Genomic DNA, 15,504 nt, shown 5'->3' with positions numbered 1-15,504 from the left:
TGTTCTTCCTCAAGGTAGGAAGAAATCACCATCGGGTATGTCTCATCTTGATCTAAATAGACATATTTTAAATCAGCGGGCAAAGATTTTAGGTTAAGTTTTGGTGCTTTGAAGCTAGACGGCAGAGGCACTACATCGGTTCAGGGTAATTTATCAAATTGTAGCCTCCACCAATTAACTTCAAGTACCGGCGTAGCATCAAGCAAGGCATCCATCTCCCTAATCATATCATCATCTAAATCAGAGGAGTGGGCCAAGCACGTCTTTAAAGGGTCAGAGTATAAGTTAGGAGTGCTCTATCTTCCACGAAAGAATCATTCATGTCAATATCGTAGGAATCGTTATCATCCTTCGACTGTTTGGCTGTATTGAAAAATACATTCAGTTCCAATGTCATATTCCTAAAAGATAAGCTCATGACCCCATTCTTACAATTAATGATTGCATTTGATGTAGCAAGGAATGGACAGCCCAGAATGATAGGAATTTGAGTACTCACATCCATGATGGGTTAAGTGTCTAAGACGATAAAATCTACTAGATAGTAGAATTTGTCAACCTGGACCAACACATCTTCTATTATCCCTCTTGGTACATGATCTGAGCCATCAACCAGCTACAATATAGTTTTGGTGGGTTTTAATTCAGCCTAGTTATTCGTAGATCAAGTAGGGAATCAGGTTTACAATCGCTCCAAAATCAAGAAGTGCATGCACAATCCAGTAGTTCCCAATTATGAAAGCGATGGTTGGGCTATGGGATCCTTGTATTTTTGTGGCACATTTTGTTTTATGATGGCACTCACTTTCTTTTGTATATTTTACTATCTTTTGGTAGTGCATAGATCTTTTAGGAATTTGGGATATAAAAGAATTTGTTTAATGACATCCAGTAAAGAGATGTTGACCTTCACTTACTTAAGTACCTCTAAAATATCCTGAGAGTTTGACAGAGGTTTTGGTGCGACCAACCATTGAGGGAATAGAGCAATTTGCTTGCATTGAGGTTCTGGTTTTAAATCTTATGGAGCAGTGCTAGATCTATTATTGTTGTCCTCTTGCGGGTCCTTAGGCTTTTCTGCCTTAACCGGAATGGTTTTTTCAATGGTCTTCCCACTCCTAAGAGTGGTGATAGATTTGGCTTGCTCCATTTAAGTAGCTTAGGATTAGGGAGAAGTTGAGCTGGAAGTACCCCTTTCTCTCCAATCATCAAATGTGACTCAATTCGTTACACAGCCTTGGTAAGACCTTGTAAGGCTTGCAGTGTGTCTTAATTAAAAAGCTCTTGATTTTGAATGTGTTTCAAAACTGAATTCTCTTGAGGCTTCTTTTGATCCAAAAACTAGTTAAGGATCCCCTGAGGAGTAGCAGTTTGCCCATTTCTTCAACTTAAGTTTGGATGATTTCTCCAGTTAGAGTTGTATGTGTTTGAGTTGGTTCCCTTGAAAGGCCTCTAGTAGTTGTTCACAACATTTGACTGCTCATTTAATATTTCTTAAAAGATAGGTATTGTTGGACAATTTTCAATCATATGAATGTTGCAATCACAAATACCACAAACTACTTCCTTTGCCTTGTCCTTCTTAAGTTCAATGGCCTCGAGTTTCCTTATGAGATTGGCCACTTTAGCACTTATATAATCTTCTTCTCCCAGAGCATACATTCCACCCCTCTTCTTTGTTTGAATTAGCTTAGAAGTGGTTTTAGGTCTAAGGGAGATGTCCCATGATTGTGTTTTTTCAGCAAGCTTGTCAAAATAATCCTACATATAATTGACATCTTTGCTTTTGAATTCCCCATTGCACACTGTCTCGACCATTTGGTGCATAGAAGATGTCAGTGTATCATAAAAGATACTTGTTATGCACCACATTTCAAATCCTTGTTGTGGGTATGAACTGACAAGATCCTTGAACCACTCCCAACATTGGAAGAATGTTTCATCTTCCTTTTAGGCGAAGTTTATGATCGACTTTCTAAGGGTGTTCGTTTTATGATATGGGAAGAATGTCTTTATGAACTCCCTTGTCATGTCGTTCCACCTACTAATAGATCATGGACGTAATGAGTGCAACCACGTCTTAGATTTTTAGTTTAAAGAAAAGGGAAAGAGTTTCAGCTTGACCATGTCCTCAGACACATTAACAAAGTACAAAGTGGTTATAATCTCATCAAACTCTTTCATGTGTAAATATGGACTTTCAGATTCAAATCCATGGAACTTTGGAAGGAGTTGGATCACCCTTGCCTTAATGTCCATGTTTCCCATGTTTTCTGGAAAAACCATATAAGAAGTTGTGCTCACCTCCGCTGGTTGAAGATAATCTCGTAAAGTACAAGGCGGGAGTGCTTGATGCACCTCATTTTTATCCTTAATTTCTTCAACCCTAGGTTGAGGAGGATTTGTAGGTTGATTGGCCGGTTGATTGGCAGCCATAATTTCAGTTAGTTCTGAGGATCTTGAGTAGTGTCTAATTTAGTGATGGATAGGCAACCCTTTAACCAATCCTCCTTCACTTAAGAGACGTGAAGTGTTATCATGGACCCACTTGGGCATGAAACACTCTCAGCCCTTAATTATGTAAGATAACCTGAACCTAAGAGAGAGAAAACTAAAGCAATTAACAAATCTAGAAAAGAAAGAGACAGAATTAGAAAGAAGTTACCAAATTAGAAGTTTCTATATTAGGATCCTGCAAAACAGAAAAACAAGTTAGATTTTAAAAATAAATTAGGAAAACAAGCTAGTTTCTAAAAATAAATCAGGAAAATTCTAATATAAAAATTGAAAGCAATTAAACCCTAATCCTAACCTAATTCTAAAACTAATCAATTTCAGAAAAACATAGCTGTTAGCCCCCAGCAACAGCGCCAAAAATATGTTCATAACCCCAAGTGTAAGGTCGCAATGTAGTAATAATCTTGGTAAGACTGACGTCGAATCCACAAGGACTAATCGTGTGTGTATCATGAAAGCGACTAGAAGTAGAAGTTGAAGAAGATATGAATCTAAATTTGAAATTGTAGAGAGAATAATTATGAATTGTTTAACTCAAACTTGTAAATTTAACGGTAGGAACTAGGGTTCTAAGGATCCACTTACAGCTATTAGGATGTTTCCTTATCTGATTTAAGGAACTTGATTGGAATTTGAGTCCTATCCTATCCAATTGGAAGATATATCAATAAGATCAAATCTGAACTTTCATTGACCCAATTCTCAATGGATGAGGATTGTGAGATTTGGAAGGGATTCCATCACAAAACCATGCCCTGGAGACAATGGCTAACAATAGGATTTACCAATCCCACAATCTCAAAATAAGAGAAAGAAGATACTCAAAGATGTTGCAGATCTATTGTAATTTGAGTCACAACAAACCATTAAAAACTATTCCTTAAATATCAAATTAGAATTAAAGAAGTTCAACAAGAACAAGAACCAAATAAGAAAAACATCTCAAAAATGCTACAAGCTTCACATCTTAGCCCTAGCTAAGAGGTTTAGCCAACCATAGATATGATTGAAATCAAAACCCTAGAAGAAAGCATTAAAAACTATGAAGAAGGGAAGAAAGAACTCTTGGATGATGGCTCCAACCCTTTTACTCTGCTCTTCAAAACCCTAGATATCCTAAAAATTGCATGAAAACCCATATTTATAGCCTTCATCGCACAAAATCGCAAAACCGCCTTAAATTTACGCACTCTGCATAAGCTCTGCATAACGCTTCGATGTCATCGAAGGTAACATGAATCCCGAAAGTTGCACCTTTATGCACTGCATAATTTTTTCACATTGCGTATGTTCTTGTGTCATCGAATCTTCCTTCGATGTCATTGAGAAGTCCTTCAATGCCATCGAAGGGTCCTCGATCCATCGAGAATGTGTCCAAAATAGTCCAGTGAGTTGCTTCAATTTCTTCAATAAATTTGATGTCATCGAACAAGATTCGATGTCATCGAACATCTTCTTCGAGTCATCAAACATAACTTCGATTTATTGAGAATTGCATCCAATATGTCCAGCAATAAACTTGATTTTCTTGTAGAAAATTGATGTCATCGAACGATGGATTAGATGTCATCGAACAGTGGTCGATGACACAGGTAATGAAGTGAATTTTAGCACTTTATTCTACCAACTTCCTTCCTTTACTTGGTTTTCTTGGATCTTAGGGTCTTGAAATCTTCAATCTTGGTCTCCAAAGATCCATTCTTTGCTTTAGTATTTCTTGAGCATCAAATCCATGCTTTTAGTATTCTTTTCAATCCAAGCTTTTAAACTCACCTTGCAACGCAAACATGTATAAAATATACCATTAAGCATTATCATGTTCATAAAACCAAGATATAAATGGGGTAAAATATGCAATATTTGGCACTCAACAGTTACGCCGGTACTAGAAGTTTACCGGTGGAGGCCATAATTTGAGAAATTGCCCCAAACTGATGTAGTGCCTGAAAAGGCCAAGCTATATGTCCTAGAGGGGGGGGGGGGGTGAATAGGACAATGCCAAATAAAACTTATAACAGCGAAATTAAAAAGAATATGATAGCCAAAGTAAATCACAATGCAGGAAAGTAAAATAACCTCAAAATTCAGATCTTAAGAGGTTGATACAAATGTTGTTCTAAGGACAACCTTACACCAAAAACCAGAGTTTATGGTAGGATAACCTTATTTCTAGAAAGATCTTTGTATCAAATCTCAAACCGAAGAGGAATACAGAAATAAATACAAACTGAATTAAAATAAATTGTAATCACAAATGTATTGTTCTAGGGACAACCATACACCATAAAAATGGCAAGGCAACCTTGCTGGAACAACTTTTAAAAGAAATTAAATATCAAGCTGATAAAGGAATAGTAGAAAATAAATTCTAAACTATTACAACATTCTCACAATGCTTGAATTAAATGATTACAACATTCACCACCATACATATATCCCACAAAAGAATAATTAAAGATCAGAAGAATAAATCATTCAACCACAACACAACGGATTATAGTGGTTCGCCTATGTGTTCACCAACTGTTAAACAACAGCCACACAAAATGCTACTCCACTCCTAATATCCTCACACAGGGGATATTAGCATTCACTAACAAAATAGGTTTTCCCAGGTTCACCCAAAACCTTTACAATTGTGTCTTTGTCTGTGGGCTTACACAATTAAAAAACCCCACTTCTGAGTTTTCCTGGCTCTCCTCAGATAACCAATATAACAAGATTTTTCTGGCAAATCTTGAAAGAAACCAAAACAAAAAGGAATTTACAATTAAATGTAAAATACCTGATTATCTCCTTCGTTGCAGAGCCCGGTAGAACCAAATCAGAGTAGATGATTGAATGTCCAAGTTCAATGTCCAGTACTCAATTACAATGGTTCTAATTCTAATAGATTTTAAATTAAACCAAATAGGGCTTGCCTTAATTGATTTTGATTCCAAAGAAAGGGAATAACAATTCCTCTTATCAAATTAGATTGGAATAGCAGAAACAAAATCAATTAAATAAAGCTAAGGAAAGAGAATATTAAATAAGCACACTTAGCTTAGATGGAGCACAGAATTATCTCTCAGAAGTTCGACGAAGATTGGCTTGAATGGATTACTTAATTCGATGATTTCTTCTGAGATTCGTGCACTGTTTATAGGTGAGCAGATCGCGTTTTCGACAGGTCTAGGGAGCTCTTCGACTAGTCAAAGCAATAACAGATATTTGAAAAATCCGGCGGGGTATGCTTTTACCGTTTTACGACTGGTCGAAGAACCTGAAACATATCGCTGGATTTTGAGTCGAAGTTTTTCGATTGGTCGAAGATGCAGTCGACACTGTTCCTACGACTGGTCGAACAGATTCCTGGACTAGTCGAAGCCTAACAGATTTCATCCAAAATTTGTAACAAACTCACGACTGATCGAGGAATTTCTTAGACTGGTCGAAGCAACTCCAGGACTAGTCAAAGAAGGCCTAGGACTAGTCGAAGAACAGACCAAACTCATGTAAAATAAACATTCGATTTATGTATCCAAAATGACCTACTTCTAAGGTCAACCTATAGTCAGTCAAACCTCAACCATGAAGTATGGACATTGAAACATTAGGAACAAGTGACCTTGAAGTATGAGCCTTAAGGTCTTGATGTAGTTGAAACCTTGATGTAGCTCAATCTTGAAAGTGTACAAACTGCCTTGAACTCTTCTTGAAGTCTTGCAGCTTGAGTCTTGTCTTGTGAGCTTTGCTTGTTTATGAATGTTGATCCTTGAAAGAGCTTCACTTATGCAAGTTATATAAAACAGTGATTTTGGCACCACAAATTTGACAACAGACAGGGATATAAACTATAGCACTTACAATCTCCCCCTTTGTCAAATTAGTGACAAAACACATAACCAAGATAAACAAAAAGTAAAACAACTGGTTAATACCTGCAAATCAATATTCAATATTCAACATTCAACAAGCTCAAACATTCTCCCCCACTCCCCCTGAGTAACATAATCAATGCTACTCCTCTCACAATCACATCGTTAAGAACAAACCATTCTCCCCCTTTTTGTCACAATATGACAAAGGAGAACTAAATAAAGGAATATATGAGAGTAAACATGAGGAGGTAAGAGAGTATAGCAAAAGAGTGATAGAGATACTCAGCATAGCATCACATAGAATAAATATCCAGCATAAAACATAGATAGTATCCAACTCAAAATCAGTCTACCAAGTGCTAAGTTATAAAGTTATTACAGACCAGAAGTCTCATAAAAATTACTCAGAACCAGAACTTGATGACGGAGCAGGAATAGAGGGATCAAGTTGGTGCATGCCCTTGTTCAAGCGCCTAAGATATTTGCACATGAACTTGAATTGCAAATCATGAGCAACAGACATGTTTTCCATCTTTACATTTATATTCTCAACTTTCTCCTCTAATGCACTCAAACGAGCATCAACATCAGATGGTACAAAATCTGGATCATTTGCTGAGTCAGAATCCAGTTCCTCAAAAATGTCATCCATATTAATGTCATCACCAGCTTCTTCATGACCACCACCACCACCACCACCTTGTTCAGGAAGTAGATCTAGCTTCATCTTATTGATATTAGTATTGTTGAAAATCAGATGATGGATAAGTGCCTCATCAACTGGCATATCGACTAACATATGTGTAGCCAATACAGTCATTAAATAGGCAAAAGGAATGTTGCTATGACCAGGATGGAGTCTAAACTGAAGAATGAAATGACAGATTAAGGATGGCAAACAAATCTGAGTACCATTGGAAATAGCATGGATAACACGAACCATAAATGAAGTCAAGTCAGATTTATTACCCGAACGAGGATACAGATTAGACACAAAGATTTTGTAGAGAATTCTATACTTGGGTAACAAATACCTTGCGGGAAGCGCATTCCCTTTTTGAGTCCATTGAACATCCATGTTACACAAATCTCTAGTGAGCATGCGTTTTTCAGACATTGAGGGTTTATCAGTTAAGTTATGGATAGGAATACCCTCATCATTCACAGGAATGTCCATAAGGGCTGAAATTAAATGACGATCAATGTCAAAAGGCTCTTCTTTAGTAGATATTTTAAAAGTTAAATCATCCTGTGAGAAAGCACTAATACATGTAAACATGGATTGCGCAATGGACCGGTATGCAGGCCCACCCCAATGTAATAAGTTAACCCAACCTACAGCTTCAAGCATGGGAAGGATGTCAAAAGGTGTAATATGATTAACATCAACAGGATGTTCAACAATAACATTATGTAATCTAATGTCCCTAATATATGATGGATCATCATTGGGAACAAGAAGATGACGCTTAGAGATAGCAGTCGATCTGGAGGAAGAAGAAGGACCACGTGAAGTAGTTTTTCTACCTCTAAAAGCCATTTGCAACAAGGATTTCAAGGAATAAAGAAGTTGCAAAGGATTGAGAAGTGGGTTTACTCAAAATAGATTTTTCAAAATTCAAACCCCAAATCTCAATGAAATTCAAAATAGAAAGCTTAAAGCTTAAAAAGAAAGCAATCTAGACACAAATCTGCAATAAAAACGAGATTTGGAACACTAACCTTGAAGAATAAGAAAGATGGGTTCGACAAGTCGAAGCTTGGCTCCAAGGAGAAGAAAGATGAAATGAGGAAGACAGCAAAAAAATCTCCAATTTGAAGTGAATCCCGAGTTCTACGATTGGTCATGGGTATCTACGACCGGTCGTAGGTCGACAGGTCGAGTATACTCACGACAGGTCGAAGAAAGCCCAAAAATTCATATTTCTTGCAAATTATACAAAAATTGGAATTCAATCTAGCAAATATATACACTATAATACAAGTAGGCATAAATAATCAATTTAAAATGCACATACCAAGATCAAATTTCATCTTTTTGAACCTACTTTTATCGAGAGGTTTTGTGAAAATGTCAGCTCGTTGATCTTCAGTAGGAATATATTCTAGAGATATAACTTTTTCTTCTACTAATTCCCTTATATAATGAAATCTAATGTCAATGTGCTTAGTACGAGAATGCTGAATAGGATTTTTTGAAATATTTATCGCACTGGAATTATCACAATGTAATAACATAGAATCCTGTTTAATTCCATAATCACTTAGCATTCGTTGCATCCAAACAAGCTGTGTACATGCATTACCAGCTGCGATATACTCAGCTTCAGCTGTTAAAAGTGATATAGAATTTTGTTTCTTACTAAACCAGGAAACTAAACAATTTCCAATGTAAAAACAACCACCACTAGTTGATTTTCTATCATCTAGATTATCAGCCCAGTCAGCATCCGAGTACCCAGCTAATTGAATATTGGTTTCATGAGGATACCAGAGACCGAGATTTACAGTACTTGCGACATATCTAATAATTCGCTTGACAACAATCAAGTGAGATTCTTTTGGATCAGATTGATATCTTGCGCAAATACCAACACTTAGAGAAATATCAGGTCTACTAGCAGTTAAATATAATAAACTACCAATCATACTCCGATAAAGTTTTGAGTCAACATTTTTACCATTAGAGTCTTTTGAGAGTTTCAGGGTGGTACTCATAGGAGTATCAAAATTCTTGCCATTCTCAAATCCAAATCTCTTGATTAGATTCAAAGCATACTTAGATTGAGAAATGAATATTCCTTCAGGTTGTTGCTTTACTTGCAATCCAAGGAAATAAGTCAATTCCCCAACCATGCTCATTTCGAACTGTGATTTCATCAAATCTGCAAACTCAGTAGTCAAGTCAGTACAAGTTGATCCATAAATGATATCATCAACATAAATCTGCACCATTAAGATATGATCATTATGTTTTTTAACAAACAGAGTTTTATCAACAGATTCCATTTGAAAATTATGACTTAAAAGAAATTTCGTTAGTTTCTCATACCATGCCCTAGGTGCTTGTTTTAATCCATAAAGTGCCTTTTTAAGCCGATATACATAATCAGTATTTTTGGAATCTTCAAAACCCATTGGCTGTTTAACATAGACTTCTTCATGTAAATTGTCATTTAGAAAAGCACTTTTCACATCCATCTGATAGATCTTTATCTTTCTAAAACATGCAATGGATATAAATAGTCTGATAGATTCAAGACGTGCTACTGGTGCAAAAGTTTCATCGAAATCAATCCCTTCAATTTGAGTATAACCTTGTACCACTAGTCTAGCCTTGTTTCTAATTATATTTCCACACTCGTTAGACTTATTTTTGAAAATCCATTTTGTTCCAATGATGTGTTTATCTTTAGGTCTTGGTACGAGATACCAAACATCATTTCTTACGAATTGATTGAGTTCTTCTTGCATCACAACAATCCAGTTCTCATCAGCAAGAGCTTCTTTTACGTTAGATGGTTCTATTTGGGATGTAAAACATACATAATTACATATATCCTCAAGTTGTCTACGGGTGAGAACACCGGTGAGAGGGTTTCCAAGGATTTGTGTGGTTGGATGATCTTTAACAGTCCTCAACTCAGAATCAGTCTGATTCGATGAAGTATCGGGTTTATCAATGATTAGTACTTCATCATTATTTGAATAAGAAATTGGCGTGTTTAAGTGATCATTAATGACAACATTAATGGATTCTTGAATCACACCAGTCCTTTTGTTCAGAACCCTATAAGCTCGACTGTTTAAAGAATATCCTAGAAAAATACCTTCATCACTCTTCGTATCGAATTTTCTAAAATTTTCACGATCACGTAAAATATAGCACTTGCTGTCAAAAACTCGAATGTATTTAACAGTAGGCTTTTTATTGAACCACAATTCGTAAGCTGTTTTATTATTATCTTTGCTAGTGTAGACTCGGTTAATAATATAGCAAGCTGTGTTGACTGCTTCAGCCCAAAGATTTTTAGAGAGATTCATGCTATTCAACATGACATTAGCCATTTCTTGAAGCACCCTATTCTTTCTTTCTACAATTCCATTTTGTTGTGGAGTTTTGGGAGCAGAGAATTCATGTAATATTCCTTGGTCGGTACAGAACTTCTCAAAATTGCTATTCTCAAATTCAGATTCATGATCACTACAAATTTTGCTGATTTGAGAAGATTTTTCAGTTTGAATCCTTTTGAGAACTTTTCTTACTTCTTCAAAGGTTTCAGATTTATCCCTTAAGAAGACTACCTAAGTGAATCTGGTAAAGTCATCAACTATTACCAGGATATACTTTTTCCCACCACGACTTTCTGTTCTGGTAGGTCCTATCAGATCCATGTGGAGAAGTTCGAGTGGTCTTGATGTGGTATTTGAATTCACCTTTTTGTGTGAGTTCTTTGTTTGTTTGCCTATCTAGCACTCACCACATATTTTATCTAATTTCTGAAGTTTGGGTAAACCTCTTATAAGTTCTCGTTTGCTCAATTTATATAAATTTTGATAATGTACATGTCCAAGACGTTTGTGCCATAAATCAGTCTCGTCTGTATGGACCATGTAACATGTTTGATTAGATGAGCTGGATTCGCTAATAATATAGTAATTTTCAGACGTTCTACGTCCAGTTAATATTACAGAACCCTTATTGTTTAGTATCTCACAGCTTTGATTAGAAAACCGAACACTATGGTTATTATCACATATTTGAAATATACTAAGCAAGTTATGTTTTAAGCCTTCAACATATAAAACATTTTTAAACATAGGAAGATTAAAAAGTTGAACCGTACCTTGGCCTATAATCTTGCAGTTGCTACCATCACCAAATGTGACTGAACCATTAGTCATATCTTTTAGATCCGTGAATAAAGCTTTGTCACCTATCATATGTCTGGAGCATCCACTGTCTAGGTACCACTTTGAATGACTTGTTGCTTTGAAAGCAGTGTGAGCAACCAAGCATGTAACTTTAGGAACCCATTTCATAACTGTTTTGGGTTTAAGAACATAGTTGGTATTCTTTTGTGTATATTTGTAGGAATGACCTATAGAGTTAGATTTTAAGAGCTCCTTGAGTAAATCAACTATCTTTTCAGCTAGTGGATTTCGTTTCTGATTAAAGTTGACATGGCTGCTTTTAGGTTTTTGAAAAGTTTTTGAATTTCTAGAAAAATCTTGATAAGTACTTTTTCCTTTTGAGTTTGAGGACTCTCCTTTAACAAACATAGGAAGAGTATACTTTTGTTTAGGAGGTAGATTTTTATCATAGCCCAACCCGGATCGATCGCCACTTTTTCTTGATCCGGATAAAAGTTTCTAACTTTGGATCACCTTGGGCATATTTCCATGTGTCCTTTAGACTCAGAAGAGAAGATACTTCAGTTTTAAGTTTCTCAATTTCAGATTTTAAATCAATAATTAGGGAGTTTTTGAATTTCAAATTGCATTTTGATTTTTCAAAACAATCTAAAATTTGTGATTTTTCTAAGACAAGTGATTCAAAACAATTTTTGAGTTTAGAAAACTTTTCTTTTTGAAGTTTAAGTTTGACAGTAATTTTACAACTTTCCTTATATAGGGCATTGTAAGCATCTTGAAGATCATCTTCATTTTCACATTCACTATTCAGATTTTCTTCACTTGTTGAGTCATTATCTGAATATGTGAATTTGGCTAGAGTCATAAGAGCTTTAACCTCATTGCCCGACTCAGTTTCAGAATCTTCTGATTCAAAAGAACCTTCAGAATCAGATGATTCATCCCATGTAGCCAACATACCCTTCTTCTTGGGTTTGTCCCTTTTAGGACATCTATTTACTAAGTGCCCATATTCTTGACAGTTGTAACATTGACTATCTTTCAAAGATTTTCGAGATTTGGGTCTAAACTTCTTTTTATCATTTGATTTTTGAAAATCAACCCTTTTCTTGCTTTTGAAAATCTTGTAAATTTTTTTAGCTAAGAGAGCCATATCATCTTCTGAATCAGAATTTTCTTCTCAATTACATTTAGAAGATTTTAGTGCGATAGATTTACCTTTAGGAGCTTTAAAGTTTAACTCGTAGGTTTGCAGAGAACCAACTAGTTCTTCTACCCTCATATTATCCGTATCACGAAGTTCCTGGATCGCGGTTACTTTAGAATTGAATCGTTCAGGAAGTGAGCGTAATATTTTTGCACACACTTTACTTTCTGGGATTTTATCGCCAAGACCCCACATTGAGTTTACAATGTCATTCAATCTAGTGTAAAAGTCCATAAACATTTCATTTTCCTCCATATGAATTTCTTCAAATCTGGTTGTGAGGAGTTGGACTTTAGATTTTTTGACAATTGTAGTACCCTCGTGTGTCATTTCTAATATATCCCAAGCTTGCTTTGCAGTATCACAAGAAATGATTCTTTTGAACTCATCCGGTGATAGTGCACAAGTAATTGCATTTAGTGCTTTAACATTTGCACTACTCTCACTTTTCTGAAGAGTGGTCCATTGGTAATATGGTGTGACTTTCATAGATTTTGAACCATCAACCCCAGTAACTTCCATGATAGGAGGATTCCATTCAGTCACTGTGGCTTGCCACACATTTTCATCCATTGATTTGAGGAAGATCCTCATTCTGGCTTTCTAATAGGTATAGTTGGAGCCATCAAACGGTGGAGGCCTAGTGACTGAAAGGCTATCAAAATTTGACATCTTAAATAGCTTAAATTGTTAGCTCAAGAATTAAATCCAAGAATAAAAAAGAGCTATTAGGCTTTGATACCACTTGAAAAGGCCAAGCTATATGTCCTAGAGGGGGGGTGAATAGGACAATGCCAAATAAAACTTATAACAGCGGAATTAAAAAGAATATGATAGCCAAAGTAAATCACAATGCAGGAAAGTAAAATAACCTCAAAATTCAGATCTTGAGAGGTTGATACAAATGTTGTTCTAAGAACAACCTTACACCAAAAACCAGAGTTTATGGTAGGATAACCTTATTTCTAGAAAGATCTTTGTATCAAATCTCAAACCGAAGAGGAATACAGAAATAAATACAAACTGAATTAAAATAAATTGTAATCACAAATGTATTGTTCTAGGGATAGCCATACACCATAAAAATGGCAGGGCAACCTTGTTGGAACAACTTTCAAAAGAAATTAAATATCAAGCTGATAAAGGAATAGCAGAAAATAAATTCTAAACTATTACAACATTCTCACAATGCTTGAATTAAATGATTATAACATTCACCACCATACATACATCCCATAAAAGAATAATTAAAGATCAGAAGAATAAATCATTCAACCACAACACAAGGGATTATAGTGGTTTTCCTCTGTGTTCACCAACTGTTAAACAACAGCCACACAAAATGCTACTCCACTCCAATATCCTCACACAGGGGATATTAGCGTTCACTAACAAAATAGGTTTTCCCAGGTTCACCCAAAACCTTTACAATTGTGTCTTTGTCTGTGGGCTTACACAATTAAAAAACCCCACTTCTGAGTTTTCCTGGCTCTCCTCAGATAACCAATATAACAAGATTTTTCTGGTAAATCTTGAAAGAAACTAAAACAAAAAAGAATTTACAATTAAATGTAAAATACCTGATTATCTCCTTCGTTGTAGCAGCCCGGTAGAACCAAATCAGAGTAGATGATTGAATGTCTAAGTTCAATGTCCAGTACTCAATTACAATGGTTCTAATTCTAATAGATTTTAAATTAAACGAAATAGGGCTTGCCGTAATTGATTTTGATTCCAAAGAAAGGGAATAACAATTCCTCTTATCAAATTAGATTGGAATAGCAGAAACAAAATCAATTAAATAAAGCTAAGGAAAGAGAATATTAAATAAGCACACTTAGCTTAGATGGAGTACAGAATTATCTCTCAAAAGTTCGACGAAGATTGGCTTGAATGTATTACTTAATTCGATGATTTCTTCTGAGATTCATGCACTATTTATAGGTGAGCAGATCGCGTTTTCGACTGGTCTAGGGAGCTCTTCGACTAGTCGAAGCAATAACAGATATTTGAAAAATCCGACGGGATATGCTTTGACCGTTCTACGACTGGTCGAAGGTCTCCTTCGACTGGTCGAAGAACCTGAAACATATCGCTGAATTTTGAATCGAAGTTTTTCGACTGGTCGAAGATGCAGTCGACACTGTTCCTACGACTGGTCGAACAGATTCCTGGACTAGTCAAAGCCTAATAGATTTCATCCGAAATTTGTAACAAACTCACGACTGATCGGGAAATTTCTTAGACTGGTCGAAGCAACTCTAGGACTAGTCGAAGAAGGCCTACGACTAGTCGAAGAACAGACCAAACTCATGTAAAATAAACATTCAATTTATGTATCCAAAATGACCTACTTCTAAGGTCAACCTATGGTCAGTCAAACCTCAATCATGAAGTATGGACATTGAAACATTAGGAACAAGTGACCTTGAAGTATGAGCCTTGAAGTCTTGATGTAGTTGAAACCTTGATGTAGCTCAATCTTGAAAGTGTACAAACTGCCTTGAACTCTTCTTGAAGTCTTGCAGCTTGAGTCTTGTCTTGTGAGCTATGCTTGTTTATGAATGTTGATCCTTGAGAGAGCTTCACTTATGCAAGTTATATATAACAGTGATTTTGGCACCACAAATTTGACAACAGAGAGGGATATAAACTATAGCACTTACAGTGCCTATACTGTCTAGCCTCAAAACACTGAAGCTTGACCCAAATCCTTTGCCCATTGATCTTAAATATGTCTACTTAGGTCAAGATGAGACATACTTAGTAGTGATTTCCTCCCACCTTGAGAAAGAACAAGAGAGTATGCTTATTTCTACTCTTATTGAGCATAAACGAGCCTTTAGATGGTCGATTGTGGACCTCAAGGGAATTAACCCTTTGATTTGTACTCACCACATTCATCTTGATGATAATGCGAAAACCTCCCAATAACCACAACGTTGACACAATCCAAATATGAAAGAAGTGGTTAAGGCTGAGGTACTTAAGTTATTGGATGTAGGTATAATTTACCCTATATCCGACAGTCAACGGGTGAGT

The 15,504-nt window shown here is 35.9% G+C and overlaps 1 non-coding gene across 1 annotated transcript; it reads left to right on the top strand.

The window, feature by feature from the left end:
• Nucleotides 1-1,876: 1,876 nt before the first annotated feature.
• On the top strand, nt 1,877-1,983 carry LOC131244939 (small nucleolar RNA R71). The gene has a single exon (XR_009170707.1). It is a non-coding gene; the product is annotated as a small nucleolar RNA R71 (small nucleolar RNA).
• Nucleotides 1,984-15,504: the final 13,521 nt, after the last annotated feature.

This window comes from Magnolia sinica, chromosome 4, assembly GCF_029962835.1.
Source record: "Magnolia sinica isolate HGM2019 chromosome 4, MsV1, whole genome shotgun sequence".
In the NCBI taxonomy this organism is placed as follows: Eukaryota; Viridiplantae; Streptophyta; class Magnoliopsida; order Magnoliales; family Magnoliaceae; genus Magnolia; species Magnolia sinica.
Note: the sequence above shows the minus strand (reverse complement) of the source record. Positions and strands in the feature narration are given on the sequence as shown.